Consider the following 16,330-nt stretch of genomic DNA (forward strand, 5'->3'; position numbering starts at 1 on the left):
GAAGGCTGATAAATTCGACAAGTAGCCCTTAACAGTCGCCACAGCACAACCCTGCTGGGCCAAAGAAAGGGAAAAACAAAGAACAGCAGACAAATAAGCCTTTAAGGGATCAAAAGAACTCTCTCCACACCACTCAAAAAACCTGGCCCATCTACAGGAATAGACAGATTTGGTGGAGTGTCTTCTGGTCGATAAGATAACATCCACCACATCCAGTGAGAGAGAAAAAGATCTCAGGTTGCTCCATTCAATCTCCAGGCATGAAGGTGCGGCATGAAGGTGCAGGCTCTGGAGGTGGGGGTGTAGAACCTGCCCCTGCAACTGCGAGAGGAGGTCTGCCCTGAGAGGGAGACGGAGCAGAGGGTGCGGTGGGAGGTGAAAGAGGTCTGTATACTACACCCTTCTTGGCCAATCGGGAGCGATCAAAATGACTTGGGCCCGGTCTTGGCGAATCTTTCTCAGAACTCGAGGAATCAAGGGTATAGGAGGGAATGGGTAGAGGAGTTGCGAGCCCCAATCCAGCTGAAACGCATCCCCCAACACTCCCCGCATTGAATACTGAAGACTGCAGAACGACGGGCAGTGCGAGTTCTCATGAGTGGCAAAAAGGTCCAACCGAGGAAACCACCACATCCTGAAGACGTAATGGTCCACCTCGGGATGAAGCCACCACTCGTGATCAGCTGAGATTTGCCGACTGAGACTGTCCGCATGTACATTCAGCACTCCCACCAGATGATTTACAGTCACAAAAATCTGATGGTCCTGAGCTCGGGACCAGAGCCGCAGAGCCTCTCTGCAGAGACAAAATGACCCTACTCCTCCCTATTTGTTTATGTACCACATCGCGGAAGTGTTGTCCGTCAGCAGCAGAACCGACTGACCGCAAAGGGAGGGAAGAAACGCCTTGAGAGCCAAACGTATCACCCGCAATTCCAGAAGATGGATATGAAGCAATCTCTCCTTCGGAGACCAAAGACCCTTGTTCTCCAGATCGCCCAGGTGAGCACCCCACCATAGAGTTCAGGCATCCCTTATTACTGTGGCCACCGGAGAAGGAGGTTGTAAGAGCTTCCCTTGAGAGAGGCTGTCCGAAACACTACACCATAACAGGTCGGCTTCCCCAAGATCTCCATTGTGTTGAAACCACCTCCTTTGGAGGCACCACTGGAGCGCCCTCATATGCCAGCATGCATGGTTGACCACCAGAATGCAGAAGCGAACAGACTCAGCAGGCTTAAGACCTTCAGGACTAGAATGCCGCTCTAACTTGAAACACTGAGATCATATTCTGGATATCTAAAATCCTCTGAGGAGGAGGGAAAGCATGACTCACAGTAGTATCCATACCGCCCCATGAACAGGTTGCGCTGAGAGGGCACCAGGTCATATTTGAGTACATTTATTGAAAAAACCCAAGTCGAACAACAGCAGAGCTGGTATTTGCAGAAGATGCAGCACCATCTCTGGCGACTTTGCTTTGAGCAGCCAGTCATCCAGATAGGGGAATATAGGACTCCCTGACCTTCTGAAATGAGCTGCCACCACCTTTGTGAAGACCCGAGGTGCGAAAGTAAGGCCAAATGGGAGGACCGCAAACTGGTAGTGCTGAGACCCTACCATAAAATCCTAGATACTTCTGATAAGACTTCTGGATGGAATGTGAAAATACGCATCCGGTAAATCGATCGACACCATCCAGTCTTCCTGCTGCAGCACCAGAAAAACCTGAGCTAGGGTCAACATCTTGAACTTCTCCTGATTGAGGTAAAAAATCAAGATCCTGAGGTCCAGGATGAGCACAACCGACCGTCCTTTCTGGGGATCTGGAAATACACGGAGTAGCATCCCTGAACCCTTTCTTGGTCCGGAACCACCTCTATCACACCTTTCAGTAACAAAGACAGGACCTCTTGCTGCAGGAGTAACAGATGGTCGTCCGAACACCAGCCCTGTTGAGGAGGATAAGGAGGGGGAAACTCCTGGAAAGGAAGGGCGTACCCATTTTCTAAAAGATTTAAAACCCAAAGATCTGATGTAACAGATTTCCAATTTTGTAGAAAATGGGACCACTGTCCTCCTACAGGTCCAACATGCTCCATGATGGGGGATCTAGAGCTGCTTTCCTGTGTATTCAGTGGGGGGGAGGAGGAGGAGGAGAAAGAGACCTGTTGGTGAGCGGCACCTCGCAGATGACCTCTTCCCTTCCCTCTGTACAACTTATACAGGGGGTTCTGCTGCTGCTGTTGCTGCTGCAGACGGCCTCGAAATGGAGCCACCTTCCCAAATCCACAAAATCTCCTGAAACCAAAATCCCTAAGCTGGGACTGTAGACCTAATGATCTAGCAGTAGCCCTGCTATCCTGAAAACGTTGCAGATCTTAATCTACCTTTGCCCCAAAGAGCCTGAAACCATCAAAGGGAAGATCCAGCAGAGTGACTTGAACATCCGGTGAAAATCCAGATCCTCTTAACCAGGCGTGTCTCCTGGTTGCCAGTGAAGAGCCTATCATCCTGGTGACTGAGTCCTCTCTATCTAGACCAGACATGATCACATGACAGGCCGCTGCTTGTGTATCAGTCAACACCACCTCCTTGGATGTGTCCATCAAGGCATGGATATACCTTCCTAACAGGCATGTGGTGTTAGTAGATTTCAATGCCATGCTAGCCGATGAGAACATCTTCTTAGCCGAATGTTCCAGCTTTTTAGAATCCCTATCCCCCGGGGTGGATGGGAAGGAACTTGCCGACTGTTTGGAAGTACATGAAGCTTGAACCACCAAGCTTTCCAGTGAAGGATGAGAGGTTAAAAAAGCTAGATCTCCTGTTGTTCCGACAATGTATTTACACAAGCCTTAACTGCAGCACTTCCGCATGAGTCTTTGAATCGTGGTATTTATAGCGAGGAAGCACTGAGAGCTCGCTTCTACATCATCCATAAACTGGCACGTAGGGTGGCCCTGATAGACGAAACCAGGAATAGTCTATATCAATACTTTTTGTCTTACCTGCAGTCCCTTCTTCTCTTTGAACCTAAACAACTGAAACCCCCCAAGATGCTTAGTCCTGAAGACCTGGATACCTTCAAGCTACTCTCTTACGCCTCCTACTGCATTGAGCATGGAGATTTGGAGCTGGCAGCTAAATTCATCAACCAGTTGAAGGGGGAGTCCAGAAGAGTGGCAAAGGACTGGTTAACAGAAGCCAGACTAACCTTAGAAACCAAACAAGTTGTAGATATCCTCTCTGCTTATGCCAGTGCAGTCGGGTTAGGGACAACTCAAGTGCAGTGACATGATTGGATGAAATTGGGGATGAAATCCTTTGCCTAACCGTTCACTTTTGAAGAGAAATTCAGAACCCCAGAATTCCTGTAAACTGTTCCACCAAATTGGGTTTAGAATTGTATTAGAATGTTACTCATCAAAAAAGTACTGTTTTTTTGCACTCTCCCAATTGCATCAAGGTGTTGCACTATATATCGTTTTCAATCATTGTCATGAAAAATCTAATTCTGCTTTTTCTCCAATTAAATATTTTAAGCTCTCAGGTTTACTGATTGGGCTTTTCATCTAACCAAAATAAGGTTTGTACCCTCATTCTCAATGTATATACCCCTCGGTACATATGAATAAACCAAGTGCAAAACACAAAAAAAAAAAAGCTAGATCTCCAGGTGCAGCCTTAAAACGTCTTGCTACTGCCCTGGAGACTGCCGGAGCACACATGGGCTTCTGCCACACCTCCAGAATCGGCTCATTCAGTGATTCATTGAATGGGAGCATAGGCTCCACCACTGAAGAAGGAGAGTGCAAAACCTCAGTCTGAATATTAGATCTGACCTCAGCAGTGGGCAACTGTAGATCAAAACGGTCAGCAGCCTTCCTAATAACTGTGTGATATGGAGCCACGTCTTGAGAAGGTACAGCCTTGGGAGAAGAGAGCTCCCACTCGGTAGAAGTGTCCAATCTACTGGTCCTGAAGACCTTCAAAGTCATCCACAGACTCAAGAATTTCTCCCTCCACAGCATGCTCCTGCAAGTCCTACTCTTCCACAAGACTCTGTGCCTCCCTCCTGGACCGCATCTTTGGAATCGGCGTTGGCTGCGTTAGACACCGCGTTGTTGACATCAGAGCCGGCATCCAAGGAGGTCCCTCAGTAGTTGCCAGCGGCGCAGCACGAAGTTGGGAAGGTGTCGGCCCAGAACCCAACGGCGCCGGAGAAACCTGCAGGATCGGCAAAGAGAACCTCGGCGTCGGGAGAGGCCATTATGGAATCATCGGCATGAAAGGCAGGAACTGTGCCTGGGCATAATGCTGGGGAATGCCCAATCTAAAGGAAAGCAGTCCCACTGGGCCAGCCGGTGCGCCAGATGGGTTAGCCGCGTTGGCAAACATGCCAAACATTGCATTTAGAAATTGCAACGGATCTGCACCTGGACCCGGAAAAGGTGGGTATGGATCAGGAGCCGCCTGCTCTGAGTCTTAGGCCATGAGTTGGGTTACGGCTGTGGTGCCGGAGACACCAGAGCCGGAATAAGGAAAGCAGGAGATACAGGAGACCCCTCCCTGATTGCCGGCGAATCCCTCGGCGCCGGAGAATGTACCGGAGGTGCCAGGGGAGAAGGGGAATGTGAGATGTCATCTTTTCTATGACGCGGCTGGACTGGGGAAGCCGACCTCAATTACTTACCCTTTGAAGAACGATGCCTGGACCCATGGCGCAGCTTCTTCTTGTGTCTTTTGGACAACCTTGAGTTGCGCAGGGTCGGCGACTTCGACTTGGTCCTCTTGCGGCCTCTCTTTTCCTTCTTCGTAGCGGCCGTAAATAACTTTTTCCTCCCTTTCTTTAAGAGCGCTTGGATTCATTTTTCGACAAGAAGAAAATCCCTTGACATCATGATCCGACGACAGACACCAAAGGCAATCTTCGTAGGGGTCCATGATGGACATATGACCCCCAAATTCCCTACAAGGTTTAAAACCTGACTTCTTCTGTGTAGTCATCGCACTGCTACAACCACAAATAAACTGTAACAATGTTAATCTTACAAAGAAATGGAGCGTCCTAGAAAAACCGTTATGCACCGATGGCGCGAATAAAAGGAAACTGACGTCAGCACGCCGACGAGGTCTCCTAATGGCTCCGATGACGTCGTATGGAGTTGTGAGCGGAGCCGTGCTATTGTTACGTCCTCGTCGACGTGGGAGAGCTATGAAAAAAGTTTAAGTGGAATGCTGGTGCCAGGATAGTTTGAATGGTGAGGAATCCCCAGGCAGATGTTTCCATCAGAAACACATTGCTGCAGAAACCTTGTGTATGTTGGAATGTTGGCGTGATAGCCTGTTTTGCCAAGAGTTCTAAAATTTCTGAGTCCATAAAAGACATGTCTTGCTAGGAAAAAATGAGGGGAGGAGGGAGAGAGTATTGGACAGGAGTGTGGAACAGGTCTATACAATAACCTTAAACTGTATCGAGCATCTAGCAATCCGAAGAGATCTTGGCCCAATTGTGTGTAAAAAGGCTTAGCCTTCACCCCAGAGGAAGAGATGAAGGATGAGAGGGATTCATTACATGTATACTGGTTGTCAGAAGCACCATAACCCCTCTGTTAAAGCAACCTTGGTATTCTCTAGGTCTGGTAGGGCAGAAGTCCACCTGGGCTGGATCCTGACCATAACACCTGTGTCTAGGATTGAAACCTTGTGGAGGACCTTGTTGGTTGAAGTGGGTGGACGAGCAACCCCTGCGAGACCGGCCCGGCCAAAAAGGGGATTGAACAATCTGTCAATTGATTTGTCAATAGATGTGAAAGTGTTGACAAATTGGCAATGTCTTTTACGAACCGATCACCAAACAATGGCCCCTCAGCCAGGGGGCCCGGTTCAGCAGTTGATAGTTCAACGAGTTGTGGATCAATCAGCAGCAGCACCGATTTGCTGGGCTCTGATGCTAAGGTGCAGTTATTCCCAAGGAGGCAGACCGCTCACTGTGTCCATCCAGCAGGAACCTCAGGCTAAATGGGGACACTTGCATCCTGTGCATAAAGGGTCAGTTCAAGAATTTTAGCCAGGGGGCCCGAGACATCAAGAAGCTTATTCTGACGAGCCAGGAGGGCTCTATCTATGCCTATCTTTGGGTACTTGTTGAACTTTTTTAGGAGGTCAGCATAAAGTCATCAATGTCAGGGGCGAGAGCAGTCTTATGAGGTAGGTCAGGTCTAGGGCATTCTGACTTAAGGCAGGACCGGGCTTCTTTCTCAAAGTCTTTGCTGAGATTTAGATGCATATATTCAGCCACCGAAGGAGCAGAGGTCCAATTGGAGGACCTAGGGTGGACAATTTCTGAAGGATCAAAAGTGAAAGGAGTAGGAAGGGGAGGAGGATAGGAGAGCTTGTGTTTCTTGAAACGTTTGCGAGCGTGGGACTTCTGAGAAGAAAAGGAATTGGCATCTGTGTCGGTAGCGGGGGAAAAAGTGGGAGGAGCGAGAAGGACAGGGTGATTCCCGGTACTGTAGGCATGATCTGTTAAGGCTCCTTGGAAAACTTTAATAATACCATCCAAATGCGGCCAAGAGAGTTTGGTGGGGGCAGATTATGGGGGAAAAGGGGTACCTTCAGATGGGGAAGGGGCAGAGGTGCGGCCTGCCAGTTCATCCAGAGATTTGAAAAATGGTTGCAGGGCTGAGCTGAGGGCTTTGTCAACAGATTTTTGGACAGATTTGTCAATAACGTCTTCCATGCCCTCATCATAGTAATAATCCTCATCTTCATGTGGGCCATGGGCTTGAAGTCCCTGATCAAATGTCTCATAATCAGACATGGTCACTGGATGAGTACTTCCTCACACCTTGAATGTCAAGAGGAAAGCAAGGGTCTTAAAGCAAACACAAAAGGAGGGGGGGTAGTGGTGAGCGAGAGCGTGTAAATAAGTATTGCTACAGCCCTGCCCAGCTCAGGTATCAGGACGTCAAAGTGAGCAAGTAGCTGGCAGCAGGACTCCTAGTATAGTAACTAATAATGTATTCAAATATATAGAGGACTTAAATCAGGGAGCATAACTCACTGAAAAGCCGCAAATGCACAATATCATAATGCCCCAGGTGACACTAATTCCTGCACAAGCCCTAATTATTACAGCCCGAGGAGAGGCGGCACCAGCAAAGTTATCAGGAAGCTGTTGAGCATGAAAGAGAGACGCTCCGGCCAGTTAGCCCAGAGGCACGCGCATGCAGCCCAATTGGGCTACACACGAGACCTAGATCCTGGGAGGGGCTCGCCACTCTCATTGCGGCTGCGCGAACACACTGGAACTGGACCGAACGGGAAACATGGAAAGAAAAGGGACTACTAATAATAATAATAGGCGTAACAAGCACCAGTAGCGAGCCGGAGTGCGTAGACCATGGAGCGGCCGCATTTGCTGATCGGAAGCGTAGCGCCAAAGGAAAGCCTGTAAAAAAAACATACATACCAAGAAAGTTAGCTGCTCTGATAGCGCGCTCGCTACAAAATATAGAAAAATTGCCTAAAAGCAATATATGAAGGCAATAAAAGTATGCACAAGTGAATCAAAATAGAGAGGCACTTATCTTGACTAAGGAGCAGCAAAGAAAGAGGCAGGAAAGATGGTGCCTCTTTATATTGTATGTGATGCCGAGATGCTATGGGTGGGTTGATGAAGTACTTGGTTCAAAGCCTCATGGGATATGGAGTGTTTTATTTTTTTTTCATTGGCTGTTATTTTTTAGTAGTAAAGATAGAGAAGCACAGAGTCTCCGGTCCTGCCATAGAATTAAGTTTTGCTTAAAACGTCTGTACCATTGCTTGGTATTAACGACAGGCAAAGCAACCTTGTACTCGTTGCCTATGTTAAATCGATGAAAACCCGCAGGTAAGTTGCTAAATTAAATGGGTTTATTCCTTCAGTAAATTTTAGTTCCATGCAGACGACGCCGGGGTGCTTGCCACAGGTGCAAATTATCCCCAACAACCCCTTTTTTCAATGGGGGCCTGTATTCGCGTTCGGAACACAGGCTTCTATTGCAGTCAATGCAAGTCCGACCGAACGATGTTAGGAGGCAATCTGGACTCACTGGACCTGATTCGTTTGCAAACTAGTCCAGAACCGATTCGTTCAGTACAGTTTCCAAACAACATTGTAATTGGGCCCCTAGTCTGTAATCCTTTCTGGCGGATATACACACTTCTTTCCACTGGTGGATCAGACCACTACATCTCGAGAGGAGCCAGTGTTCTGAGAAGGGCAGGGGAGCGTGTGCTTTGCAGGAGTAGCAGGACATAATCCAAAACATTCATCAGAAGTTGGCAGGCCTTGCTCATGCACAGTAAAAACTATTTTATTCAGCTTGAATGAAACCCCAGATGCATGCTAGTGTGCTGTGTGCTGGACCAATGTCTCCTTGTCTAGTTTGTATGATATGCCCTGGCCTTAAGCCGTATTACACTGGTTTAACTTGCTGCCAATTTTTAGGTTTTGCCTGCACAGATTTTGCCCTGTGATTGTAAATTTTCTTGTATTTTTATTATCTTAAATGGGGTCTCTTATCAGTTCTCATCGCTGAATTACTGTGTTCATTCGCTTTTGTGTGGAACTTTTTTTTGTTTACTTCCCCAAGGCTGCATGCATTTACAATACCTCTACTAAAGCTGTTCACACTGTTTAAGCCCCATTCACTGCCAAGATAAGATCTCTCCTGGTTGTTCACACTGTTTAAGCCCTATTCACTGCCAAGACAAGATCTCTTCCCACAGAAAAGGCAGACAGCTTCTACCAGAATGCTGGAATGCTTGCTTTGTATTACTTAGTTGGATAAAGCATGCTTTGGCCTTAGAACATTTGTGGCAGTATCTATTTGTGGCTCAGTACCTTTCTTTGCACTTGGGAGGCATTCCCGGATTGATTTTTTAAACTTAAATGTAATTAGAATCAAATTCGAAATGTTGTAATAAACATTGCACGTTAAAAAGAAAGTTAATATACAAGAGATTTGCTATATTTTACTAATAAACAGGCAGCCACAAGTGCAGTTACCTTGCGGACAACAGGGTCATGATTTGAATGTTGCAGCAGGTGCGGTTACACCAGGACCAAAAAGCTCTAGGCACCTCACTAAACACCTAAAATTGCTATATTTTAATACTAAACAGGCAGTCACAAGTTCAGTTACCTTGCAAACAACAGGGTCATGATTTGAATGGTGCAGCAGGTGCAGTGACACTAGGGCCATAGTTGTCATAACTCCACTAAACACCAAATATTGCTATACTTTACTACTAAACAGGCAGTCACAAGTGCAGTTATCTGTCAGGCACGAGGATCATGATATGAAAGTTGCAGTGGCACCGGGCCAAAAAGTTGTCAGAACTCCTCTAAACACCTAATATTCCTATAATTTACAAGTAAACAGGCAGTCATACGTGCAGCTATCTAGCAAGCACTAGGGTCAGGAGTTCAATAGTGCAGCAGGTGCAGTGGCACTGGGACCAAAAGCTCCAGGCACCCCACTAAGCACCTACTATTGAAATATTTCATTCCTAAACAGGCAACCACAAGTGCAGTTACCTTGCAGACAACAGGGTCATTATTTGAATTGTGCAGCAGTACACCTGCTGCACAATTCAAATAATGACCCAGTTGTCTGTACCATGACAAAAGTTGTCATAACTTCACTAGACACCAAATATTGCTATATTTTACTACTAAACAGGCAGTCACAATTGCAGATACCGTGTAGTTGAAAGGGGCCGCTTGATTCAAATGGTGCAGCAGGTGCAGTGGCACCGAGGCCAGAAGTTGTCCTAACTCCACTAAATACCAAATATTGCTATATTTTACTACTAAACAGGCAGTCACATGTGTAGTTATCTTTCAGGCAAAAGGGTAAATATTTGAATGGTGCAGCAGGTTTAGTTGCACCAGGCCCAAAAGTTGTAAGAACTCCTCTACATACCTAATATTGCAAAAAAGAATTACGACTAAACAGGAAGTCTTAAGTGCAGCTATCTAGCAAGCACTAGGGTCAGGATTTCAATAGTGCAGCAGGCACAGTGGCACGGGACTAAAATCTCCAGGCACCCCACTAAACACATAATATCGCTATATTTCATTCCTAAACGGGCAACCACAAGTGCAGTTACCTTGCAGACAACAGGTTCATGATTTCAATTGTGCAGCTGGTGTAGTAGCACTGTGCCAACATTTGTCATAAATCCACTAAACACCAAATATTGCTATGTTTTACAACTAAACAGGCAGTCACAAGTGTAGTTATCTAGCAAGCGCTAGGGTCATGAATTCAATAGTGCCGCAGGTGCAGTGGCACCTGACCCAAAAGCTCCAGGCACCCCACTAAACACAGATTATTGCTATACTTTACAACTAAACAGGCAACCACAAGTGCAGTTGTTGTTCAGGCACTAGGATCATGGTTTAGTAGGTGCAGTGGCACTGGGACAAAAAGTTGTCAGAACTCCTCTAAACACCTAATATTGCTATATTTTACTACTTAACAGGCAGTCACAATTGCAGTCACAATTGCAGCTACCTTGCACTTGAAAGGGGTCTGATTTAAATGGTGCAGCAGGTGCAGTGGCACTGCGGCCAGACGTTCACCTAACTCCACTAAACACCAAATATTGCGATATTTTACTACTAAACAGGCAGACACAAGAGCAGTTAACTTGCAGGCAACAGGGTAATTATTTGAATGGTGCAGCAGGTGTAGTGGCATCGGGCCCAAAGATTTTCAGAACTTTTCTAAACACCTTATAATGCTATATTTTACTACTAAACAGGCAGTCATAATTGTAGTTATCTTGCATTTGAAAGGGGATTGATTTAAATGGGGCAGCATGTGCAGTGGCACCGGAGCAAAAATATGTTCTTACTCCTCTAAACACCTAATGAACAAGTTACTTACCTTCGGTAACGATATATCTGTAAGAAACATTAGTTAGTTAGATTCCTCACCTTAGAATATCCCCAGGCGTCAGGCTGGATCCGGAAAGATTTTTCGTCGTCTGCGGCACCGCGTCCGTCGACGACGTCGTGATCGCCGGGATGACGTCGTCGGAGTACTTAGACGCCGCCCTCGCGTGCTGACGTCAGTTCTTGTACATAGCTTTCCGCGCCAGGAACGCAGAGCCATGCAAGAAACCGACACTGGGGAGGAGCCTAGCGCCGGACCAAGATGGCCGCGTGAGCTTTGAGCTCCCGAGACCCACGCGCCCTCCGTCGACTATCCTGTCTTCAATCCTGTATTATATCCACGGCATCTTGCAGATGACTCGTTATGGAGGCGATTGATGCCGCCCGAGTTCGGATCGCCCACCGGGAACCGGAGTTGTGCACGGCGGAAGATTGAGGCCTGTCTCCGAGGGATGCCAGGGGCTGGCGTTGGCAGGATGCCCGACCTCTAATTGAACAACAGCGGCCAGGCGAGGTGTGAACTGTCGGACGGAAGATCCCGTCCTTTCACTTTCACTTTCTCGCCCTTTGTCTGCCTTGGCCTGGGAGTGCTTTCGGCTGCTTTATTATCCTCTGGACGCTCTGCGCCCTACCCAGGCGGGCTATTGCAGATCTGACTTCTCCTGCTCCCTCTACCTGAGAGAGGGCCGTCTTTTGGCACCGGACTGCTTGGAGCCAGACATGTCGGGTAAAGCAGAGGTGGATCGTCTGAAACCCAAGGCTACCAGGCGGGGAGCTTATACTCAAGCTAATAACATGGATCGGTATGCCCAGCAGAAGGGGTCGCCCGGTGGATCGAGCCAGTCGCTGGATGGACAGAAGACTGCCTCACCCCCGGCCTCGGAGCTCTCGTTGCAGGACGTCATGGGCGCGCTCGAAGGGATGCAGGCCTTGATTGGGAGACAGTTTGATGCCCTGGCGCACAAAGTGGATACCATCTTGGTGGACGTTAACCTGATCCGCGCGGACTTGGGCAAAACTAATGAACGGGTAAAAACCCTTGATCTTAAGACCACGGGCCTCGCTGACGATGTCTCGGAACTTCAGACTGAGGTTCGTAAGCTGCGGGCCGAGAGTGACCTCTCCGCCCGTCGGCTCGAGGACTTTGAGAGCCGGGCCAGGCGCAACAACGTGCGCATTATCGGGGTCCCGGAGTCCTCGGACGAGGTTTCTGTGGACCTTCTCGTGGAGGACTTGGTGCTTAACCATCTGAAGCCTAAGGGCCTTGGGAAGTTCTTCGCAGTTGAGCGAGCCCACAGAGTGCCAGGTGGGAGGCCCAGGGTGGGAGCTCCACCGAGACCGATTGTCGCCAGGCTCTTTCACTTCCGAGATCGGGACGCTATTCTGCAAGCATCTCGGGTGACGGGCCCGGTCCCTTTTCAGAACGCGTCGGTGAGTTTCTATCCTGACTTCACCCAGCTGGTGCAAAAGCAAAGGCTGAGCTTCCTGGGGGTGAAGAGACGGCTTCGGGAGAGGGACCTGAAGTATGCCATGCTTTTCCCTGCCAGATTACGGGTGGTGTATGAAGACCGAACTTTCTTCTTTGAGTCGCCTGCTATGGCCGGTGAATGGCTGGACGCTTTGCCCCGACGACGGACTGGTGAGGATGCCGCCACAGACGGGGACAGTGGCCGGGATGGGCAGGGTTGATGCCTTTGGAGCCGGACTGACTTGATTTGGTTCCGGATGATGACTTGAACTGATTGCAGTACAATACGGAGGGTTGCGGGAGGACGATGGGAGCTCTTTCCTCCCTCGGGGTACTTTTTGTAGATTGGGGTTTGGTAGGGCGACAGGCACACTGCAAGTTGGGGGGGCTTTGTAAGCTGCAGCAGGGGTGCAGGGTGGGGGGGATAGTTGGGATTTTGGGTTTGTTGTTGGGGGGTTTGTTTTTGCAAGGCGCAGTACTCATTGTCAGGATTTTTCCATGGTGGCTCTTCGGGTGGGGGGTGGGTCTCTTGTGGTGTGGGGATGGGGGGTAGGGGTTTAAACGTTCTTAGCTGGAATGTTAATGGTTTGGGGGATCGCATTAAGCGGGGGATAGTCTTGCAGTTCTTGAAACGGTCTTTGCCGGATGTCGTCCTACTGCAGGAGACACACCTTATAGGTAATACTTGCCATGCTCTTAATAGGAAAGGTTACAAATTCATAGCTCACTCGGGATTCTCCTCTGGATCCAGGGGTGTGGGCATCCTAGTTAGAGCTTCACTACCGTTTGAGGTGAACTCCACCATTGTTGATGATAGGGGGAGGTTTGTGGCGGTGGCGGGGAGGTGGGAAGGAAGAACTTTGGTTTTGGTTTCGGTCTATGTCCCTCCATAGAGCGCTGTACTCTCGGGCGCTGGACTCGTCCCTCACGGGGCCCACGGGGGTGGCGGTGCGCGTGTGGAGGTTGGCGACTGACTCGTTGGGCTGGAAGGATAGGCTCACCCTAGCTACCCCGTTGTTTGAATCTGAAAAATTGGGGAGGCTCTGGCATACGAAAGGTTTTGATAAATGGGACTTGATTTGAATCTCCAGGGTTGGAAATTTGCTGATTAAGGGGAGGGTGAAGTCCTTTGAAGAGCTGCAGCAGGAGTATGAGTTGGGGAAATCCGAGTTCTTCCGCTATGTTCAAGTGCGTCATGCCCTGCGATCAGTTCTCGTAGACGGAGAGAAGGTGCTTGAGTCCTCTCCATTGGAGGATCGGATCCTCGACGGCCATATGCCGGAGAGTACGATTTCTCTCATATATAAGAAATTGATAAACGTTCGGGCGGACCTGCTGTTGGGGCTGAGGGACCAGTGGACTAGGGACGGGCTCGAACTGGATGACGAGGATTGGCAGTCTGCGGTCTCCTCTCCTAAGGAGGTCGCGATCCCATCACGACTGAGGCTGGTGCAGCTCAAAATACTCCACAGAACCTATGTCACGGGGCCTAGGCTGGTTCGTATGGGATTCTCGGAGGAGGGTTTATGTAGGAGGGGATGCGGTATGGTGGGTACCTTTATGCATATCATTTGGGAATGTGGCGTTATCATGGAATTCTGGAGGAGAGTCCATACGGTGATGGGGGAGGTGACGGGCATTGTTATGCAGCCGGAGGCACGGTGCTGTCTCCTGAATGTTTGGGGGCCTACCGATCACGATGTGGGACAGACCCAGTGGGTGACCCTGGGTAATATGGTGGCTAAGCGAGACATCGCGCGCCTGTGGGGCTCAGCGGGTCCCCCCACATTGACTGCGTGGAAAGAAAACATGGACTGGAGTATGCTGAGGGAAAAGACAGTATATTGTGCTAGAGGGCGCCCCCGGAAGTGGCATGCCATTTGGGGGAGGTGGAACCAGTATAGGGGTGGCATATGTCTTGCCCCTGATTTGGATCCCCCCGATGAACAGCTCTCTCCTTAACATTCTTTCCAGCATTTGTATATGTATCTGATTGATAATTGACTTTTTGGGCCTCTGCTTTTCCCCCCTTTTTCCTCTTAACACAGAGTTGTGACTGTTAGACGACGGGGGTCTGCTCTCCCCTGAGGGGCAATCACCAGTGGTATTCAGTGTCATTCGCCTTGCTGGGGTTTTGTGTGAGTTTGTGTTTATTTAAAATAGAACCTTTTTTGCTTCTCCTCTATGCACTGTGGACGTTTCCTTGTTTGCTTTCTCAAAGCTGCCGAACCTCCGGGATGTCGGCTAAATAGCTGTGTCCATGTTTTCAAGAATAAAGGTTTTTCAAAAAAAAAAAAAATACAAAAAAAGAAACCGACACTGCTGCCACAAATCTAGGCACAGGGTCAGACTGATTTGCATATGGCCATGTCTGAACTGGGGTGGCAGAGTGGGCTAAAGAATGGTGATGGATCAAACCCAGATCTGTTGACTGGGTGTGAGTGTTTGATTGGTTCTGATGCTCCGTCCATCACAACCCCCTTTTGTACCGCTTTGTTCGCCATAATTTGGCAGGGTATGCTCAGACGTGAGTCCCTTGCTCACTTTGCCACTGGAATCAAGCAAGCCTGGCTGAAGACTGCTTAAATGCCAGAAACCGGTCCTAGGAAGCTTCTTTCCGGTCCAGGGAAGGCATGGCTTGGCAGTTCGGGCTGGACTGTTCCCATGAGGCACAGGGTCAGACTGATTTGCATATGGCCATGTCTGAACTGGGGTGGCAGAGTGGGCTAAAGAATGGTGATGGATCAAAACCAGATCTGTTGACTGGGTGTGAGTGTTTGTTTGGTTCTGATGTTCCATCCATTACCACCCCCTTTCGTACCGCCAAAAATCTAGGGCCCTGAAAGGGATGACCTCAACCCTAGATATCGGTTCGCAGAACGGGGAGGACGGGTGGGGCGGTGAGGAATCTAACTAACTAATGTTTCTTACAGATATATCATTATCGAAGGTAAGTAACTTGTTCATCTGAAAGAAACACGTTAGTTAGATTCCTCACCTTAGAATAGATACCCCAGCAATACCAACCCCGGTGGTGGGTCTGCGAACCAAGATCACACCAGAAAGTCCTGGAGAACAGAACGGCCAAAGAAGCCGTCTCTCTGGACTTGGCTGTCCAGGCAATAATGTTTGCAGCGAGGCCCACATTGCTGCCTGACAAATGTTCTGCAAGGGGACTCCCCGGCCCAGGGCAGTGGTCGCCGCTGTGGCCCGAGTGGAATGGGCGCTCAGGCCTACAGGAGGTTCCTTTTTAGCTAAAGAATAACAGGCCTTGAGACACAAAACGACCCACCGAGAGATGGTTCACTTTTGCACCGCCCGCCCCGTCTTAGCGCCCACGTAGCCAACAAAGAGTTGGTCGTCCACCCGGAACTGTTTGGTGCGGTCCAGATAGAAGGACAGCGCCCGTTTTGGGTCCAGACGGTGGAGCCTCTCTTCCTCTTTCAAGGGAAGCGGAGGCGGAAATAAGGTGGGCAGTGTAACAGACTGGCCGATGTGAAAGGCATTTAACAACTTAGGGAGAAAGGAAGGACGAGTCCTGAGAACAACTTTGTCCGGATGGACAGAAAGGAAAGGAGTCTTAGAAGAGAGAGCCTGGAGCTCACTCACCCTTCTAGCAGAGGTGATGGCAACCAGGAAAGCAGTCTTAAGAGTCAGAAGACGAAGGGTACAATTATGAAGTGGCTCAAAGAAAGCGCACATCAGATAGGTCAATACTAGATTTAAATCCCACTGAGGCATTATGAAAGGGACAGGAGGAAACATGTGAGTAATGCCCTTAAAGAATCGAGAAACAACAGGGGATTTAAAAAGAGAAGGCTGATCAGGAAGCCGTAAGAAAGCAGAAATAGCCGAAAGGTATCCCTTGAGGGTGCCTAGAGCAGAGCCCTGCTTGGCCAGGGAAAGAA

General features: G+C 48.9%; 1 pseudogene; it reads left to right on the forward strand.

The window, feature by feature from the left end:
• The first annotated feature begins 942 nt into the window (after positions 1-942).
• LOC146784242 (MICOS complex subunit Mic60 pseudogene) lies at positions 943-3,552 on the forward strand (annotated as a pseudogene).
• Positions 3,553-16,330: the final 12,778 nt, after the last annotated feature.

This window comes from Triturus cristatus, chromosome 11, assembly GCF_964204655.1.
Source record: "Triturus cristatus chromosome 11, aTriCri1.1, whole genome shotgun sequence".
Lineage (NCBI taxonomy): Eukaryota > Metazoa > Chordata > Amphibia > Caudata > Salamandridae > Triturus > Triturus cristatus.